This window comes from Chinchilla lanigera, unplaced genomic scaffold (genome assembly GCF_000276665.1).
Source record: "Chinchilla lanigera isolate Chin_1 unplaced genomic scaffold, ChiLan1.0 scaffold00042, whole genome shotgun sequence".
Lineage (NCBI taxonomy): Eukaryota > Metazoa > Chordata > Mammalia > Rodentia > Chinchillidae > Chinchilla > Chinchilla lanigera.
In genome coordinates this window covers 19,592,894-19,599,123 of record NW_004955443.1, presented here as the reverse complement: position 1 = coordinate 19,599,123, position 6,230 = coordinate 19,592,894, and positions in this window count along the sequence as shown.

Sequence of the window (6,230 nt, the reverse complement as noted above, 5' to 3'; positions counted from 1 at the left end):
AGATGGGAAATATTCCGAAATATGTTACAAAGTGGAAAAAGAAGGTGCAGAAGGGTATTTTGGGAAAACACCGCCTTTTGGGTAAGGAGATGGGAGAAATAAAACTATATATTCATGTTTTATTGTGCGTGTGCATATTTATGGAAGAATACATGAGAACATCATAACACTCATTTCCTAGTTGCTGTGTTTTATTGTGCGTGTGCATATTTATGCGTGTGCATATTTATGGAAGAATACATGAGAACATCATAACACTCATTTCCTAGTTGCTGGGTATGGGGGTGTATGCCTATAATCCCAGCACTTTGGGAGGCTGAGGCAGGAGGATGGCAAATTTAAGCCCAGCCTGCAAAATTTAGAAACTTAGCAAAAGCCTGTCTTAAAAACATAAGAAAAAGCCTGGGGATGTAGCTTGATGGGAAGGCCTTGGGTTCAATCCCCAGTGTTGCAAACCAAACCAAACCAAACCAAACCTGAACAAGACAAGAAGAGACAAGAAAAAGCAAAACAAAACCAAACAGGACAGAAAAGCATTAGTTTCTAGGGGTGGAGGGGCCAGAGTACTGAATACCAGGTAGATGGATCTAACCAGATTTTCACCGTACACATACACATGCATGTATGATGTAACCATCGCATGGATTCTTGCACAATGGATGCCATGATGAATTGCTACAAAGTTAGTATTGTATTTTAAAGTAACTGAAGTGTTTATTCCCAGCATCTCTGGAGGCCAGTTGCTGGCATGATCCCTCTGAGGTTCTGGGGGCAAATCCTTGCCCGCCTTTTCCAACTTGCAGTGTCTTCTGGTGTCCTGGGTCTACAGATCCATCACCCCAACTTCTGCCTCAGCCTCCACATTGTCCTCTCCTCTGGGCCACTGTGTCTTCTCCCCATATAAAGACATGAGTCATCTGAGGTAGGGCCCACCCTAGATCCATGCTCATTCATTTCAAGACGCTTAACCAAGCACAGCTGCAAAAGTCCTTTTTCTTTCTTTTTTTTTCTTTGTCTTTTTGAGACAGAGTTTCACTATGCTGTTCAGGCTATCCTTGAACCCACTTTGTGGCACAGGCTGGCCCAGAACCCGTGGAGATCCTCCTGCCTCAGCTTCCTGAGTGCTGGGATTACAGATGTGCACTAACTCACCTGGCTGTCCTTTTTCAAATAAAGTCTTGCTTCCAGAGTCTGGGTGGGGATCAATTTTGCCGGTACTCAGTACATTATACAAAAGAAAAAAATTGAAAATGTGGCTATCGTGAGATAAAGCAAAGTTGACCTTTTAAAACAAACAAAAATAATAATTCTTTTAAAGTTAGCCTTTCCGGCTTGAGTAAGTGTAAAAGTCAAATGCGTGGTAACTCAGTGCCTGAACTGGAGGGACGGACAGTGCTGCTCCACCGCCCTGCACCTCAGCCCTGCTCACCTGTCCCCGAGGAAGAGGACAGCTGGGCGCAAAGGACAACAGCAGCGCCCACGGGGCACGCAGAGACATCCAGAAGGAGTCAGGCTGTGTTCACCGGGGCCCACTGTCCCAGATCCGTGCTGTGCGCGTCCTGTGAAGGGTGACATTGGGACGCTGGTTCTGAGAGTGCTTGGGAGGTCTTGCTGCACCTGTGCTGAACCCCACGCTTTGGGGGGCTGCGGTGTTGTAAAAGCAAGGACCGGAAAGACGCACTTAGCTATCGCCCTGGTCTGCTCAGGTGGCCCAAAGTGCAGGTGGAACGTCCTTTTCCTGAAATGCCGAGGGCCAGAAGGCTTTCAGGCTTCTGACTGTTTTTTTCAGATTTTGGTATATTTGCATACTTGCATGCACATAATGAGAGATCTTGGGGACAGGACCCAAGTCTAATGTGAAATTCATTTGTTTCATATAGACCTTGTGTGCAGAGCCCGAAGGGAATTTTATGCGGTATTTGTAGAGATTTTGTTCACGAACCGAAGCTCAGAGTGTGGCAGTTTCTACTTGTGAAGTTGCGTCGGTCCTCAGGAAATACTGTCTCGCATTTCAGATTTTCGCATTTCAGATTTTCCCTTTCCTTTCCCTCTGCTTCCTCCCTCTCCCTCCATCCCTTGTCTCTTTCCCTTTTGCACTTGATCTATCTCCCGCTTTCCTTTTATCTGTCTTTTACCTGGGGAAGCATTTCAGAGTTTAGAGTTTTGGATTAGGGAAGAACAACCTGTACTGCTGACTGGATGGATGACTTAGCCAATGGAAAGTTATTTCTCACGGTTCTGGCGGCCAGGAAGTCTCTGCCTGCGATTCACTTCCGGGGGAGAGGGAGGGCTGCTTCCCTAGCCTGTGAATGGGGAGCTTCCTGCTGTGTCTGAATGTAGCAGCGGGGTGGGCAGACAGAACTAGCTCTCTGGTGTTGGTCCTTACACGGATGCTATGCCCTTCTGACTTCAGTTAACCATAGTTACTCCCTGTGCCAAGTATAGCTGCAGAGAGGGTTAGGGCTTCTGTACATTAATATGTCAGGGGATGCAACTCAGTCCACAGTGGGTGTTTTAAACCAAAATGTTACCAGTGATAAAGTTAGAACTATGATATGTCTCTAGTCCCAGCACTTGGGAGCAGAGGTAGCACTGCTCGAATTCAAGAATTTGAGATGAGCCTAGGCAACATAGTGAGGTCTCCTCTCAAACCAAACCAAACCAAACCAAACCAAACCAAACCAAACCAAACCAAGAAACCCAACCCAACTAAACAGTGAAGAAGCAACGCCCCAGTAGAGGTGATGACAGAGTAAAGGTTCAAACCTGGGTAATGAGTCAGGCAGAATTTAAGACACTTAGGCACAGCCATGAGGAGTCCTAGTGTATCATTTCACTGTGTCCCAGCTTGGAAGTGGAGATGGATGAGAAGATATCCATATAGGTCAGTGTCACACGCTTTTCAGAGTCTCCAAGGAGGGTTGTAGGTTTTAGGGGGTTGGAGTCAGAGAGACTGGGCCTCCCATCCCAGCCCCAGCCCTGGGCAGCTGCCGAGCTCAGGCAGGTCAGCCGCCTCTTCTAGTCTCTGCCTCCCTGTCTGTGAGCTAGGAGAGCAAATATGCCCTTGGGCTGTCACGGAGTTCAGTGAGATGAGATCTTTGAGGTCCCTCACTGGCGGCTGTAGTAAGTGCTCATTAAAGCCAATGTTGTTATTATCAATAATGGAAAACACGTGCATGGCAAAATTTTGCCAACAGCCCGGCGAAACTCTCCAAAGGGTGATTAAGCATCTTACAGTGATAACTTCCTGAAGGCTGAGCTGCTTGATTTAGGGACAGTAACGAGCATGTTTTGGTTAAGCATGGAGTGCAGTCATTCCTTGCTTAGCATTTGAAGTTTATAGTCTGGGAACAGCGTAATTTAGAGGGATTTTTATCTATTAAAAAATTAAGGGGCTGGAGATTTAGCTCAGCGGCACAGCACCTGCCTGGCAAGTGCAAGGTCGTGAGTTTGATTCCCGGTACCAGAGAAAAAGCAAAACAAAAAAAATTAATGACTGGAGCTGGGCATGGTGGTGCACATCTGTAATCCCAGCCCTTAAGAGGCTGAGGCAGGAGGATTGTTGTGAGTTCAAGACCAGCCTGGGCTACAAAGTGAGCTCAAGGCCAGCCTGAACTGCATAGCGAGACTATCTCAAAAAGACAAAAAAAAAAAATTGATGACTGTGGACTATGGAGAGGTGTCATTGTAGTCCCTCAGTTTTAGTAACATGTGTTCTTGTCTGGTGGGGGACCTGGACCCACATGGTGGGGAGCTGTGCATGTAGCAGCAGAAGGTATTTGGGGAATCTCTGACCTTTCTGCTCAATTCTTACTGCTCTAAAAGAATAAAGGCACTAGGTGTGGTGGTGCACCCCTATAATCCCAGTACTCAGGAGGCTGAGGCAGGAGGATCACCTTGAGCTTGAGGACAGGTGATGAGTTCAAGGCCAGCCTGAAAGAGATGACAAGACCTTGACTTGGGGGAAAAAGTCTATTAAAAAGCCCCCCCAAAATTAATGAACAGTTTTTCACCTTAATGAGGAAAAAATACAATCTCTCTTAGCAATCTGCACCCCATCCTCGGAGCTGTTCACCTGACACTTGCCTCAGGTGGCCCCCATGCCACCGTGGCACAGGCCCAGAGGGCCCTGGGAGCTCTGGTGCATGCAGAAAGTTGCCCATGCGGGGACCCTGGGAAGAGCTTTGGCATATTTTCACATAAGAAATACATGGCAGATGGTTCACTTTGTGGTGAATTACAAAATTATTCGGGGGGAAAAAAAGTAAGAGAAATAAACCCCGGCTTGGGAATCCACTTCTGAGCCTCCTTATAGGGTCAGAGAGAATAGACTGGAAGATGCATTTCTTCACTGCGAGGACAAATGATTCCAAATTTTGGTTGCAAATGTCTTTGTGTTGGGGCCAAATTCTTTCTTTTTTTTTTTGGTCTCTGCAGTACTGGGATTGACCCCAAGAGCACTTCCTCACTGACTTACATCTCCAGCTGTTTCACAAATTTTTCTCCTGAGAGGGTCCTGCTAAGTGGCTGAACTTGAGCTTGTGATCCTCTTGCTTCAGCCTCGGGGATAGCTGGAATTACAGGTGTGCACCACCATGGCTGGCCACTTAGTATCTTTTTAAATCTCTCCACATTTTTCTTTACTTAAAAGGTGTGAAAGGTATTAACCAGGAGCTAAGTGGGAGACTCTCCAGGAGGCTAGTTCAGACCAAGCCCTGGAAGGGCCCTGAAGGCCGGGGTGAACACTTCCTCCTCAATTCTGCGTGCGCTGGGCAGATGTGGAAGTTTTCTGCGCAGGAGGCCCAGCAGATTGCAGCAGGAGCCACGGCCTTTGGTCTGACGCCGCCGTGGCCTGCAGTGCGGTGGATCGTGGGGAGGGGAGTCCTGGGGGCTGCGCGCTGAGGCCCTCACGCGGCAGAGCCCCTTTGGAAAGACTGGCTGAGCTGGGGTGAGCACACCCGGAGGCGGGAGGTGAGTGCCTGCTGCGGGTCTCTGTGCTGTGGCGGCGGGAGGGCGACAGGTTTGAGGTCGCGAGAGACACCAGAGGACGGAGCATCAGGAGGGCAGCACGGATGGCGCAGCCACTCCAGGCTTTGGTGTGGACGATGCAGCGCTCGACACCGCGGTGCCGGCATGAGCGACCGCAGGCAGCAGGGCTGCAGGCCGGAGAGATGCGTGCACTTGGACAGCGGTGAGTTGAAGGAGCCTTGAAAGGCCAGTGAAAGGTGGAAACGTGGCGGGTAAACAGTGCAGAGGGAGGAGGAGGTGACAGGGTTGAGAGAGGACCAGGATCCCGAAAAAAGACCAGGGCGGCCTCCCCCTGGAGACCCGCGGCCTCCAAAGCCCGAGGCGCTGCGGTCTCACCGTCCAACCTTGACTTCCTGTATGGGTCAGCGCATGACCTTGGCCATGCGGCCTACTTTCTCTGTGCCTCAGTTTCCTCCTCTGTAGAAACGGAGATGAAACACCAGAATCTGCTTCCCCGGGTTGTGATGGAGAGTAGATAAAGCCGTGGGCGGGAAGCGCGTAGAACTGCCCTTGGCACACGGCCAGCGCCCAGGAGGTCCTCACCTTCAGGGTTGCAGGGCCGCGGGAGGCTTGGTCTGTTTGTGGCTGCTCGGGTGTTTTATTTATCACTCCCCGTATCGTTTACAGCGGACACCACACGGGCTTATGTGCTGTCAAGAACTCACTGCTGAGTTCTTTAATGACGATGCAACTCCAAGGCTTCTTCGGGCTTCCTAAATTAGTATTCGCAAGCGCGAAGTCCCCTTTGTGCGCACATAATGAGAGACGGCCGCGCGCTGACTTGAGATCCCTGGCATTAATTACAGGCTGCAGGACAAGAAAGCCCTGCGCAAGGCTGAGTCCCGGCTTTGAGATGCAAGATCTGTGAAACTGCGCCTGGCCGGCGGAAAGGCAAATGTCCGGAGATGTTCATACACCTGTGACTCACCGCCGCTTCCATCAAGATCTGTTGCCTCGCTTGTCAAAATGCCCAAATAATTGGCTTGGCTGTGCTCAGATAAACCAGTCACGTGAATGAATTGAGCCGCAGCGCTCGCTTTCTGGGGCTGCTTCCTGCAAGAGCGCTGATCTTCGGAGGAGACGCACATGCGCATTAAAACGCCAGCGAGGGGCTGGGGATTTAGCTCAGCGGCAAAAGCGCCTGCCTGGCAAGCGCAAGGTCGTGAGTTCGGTTCCCGGTACCGGAGAAAAACCAAAAAAAT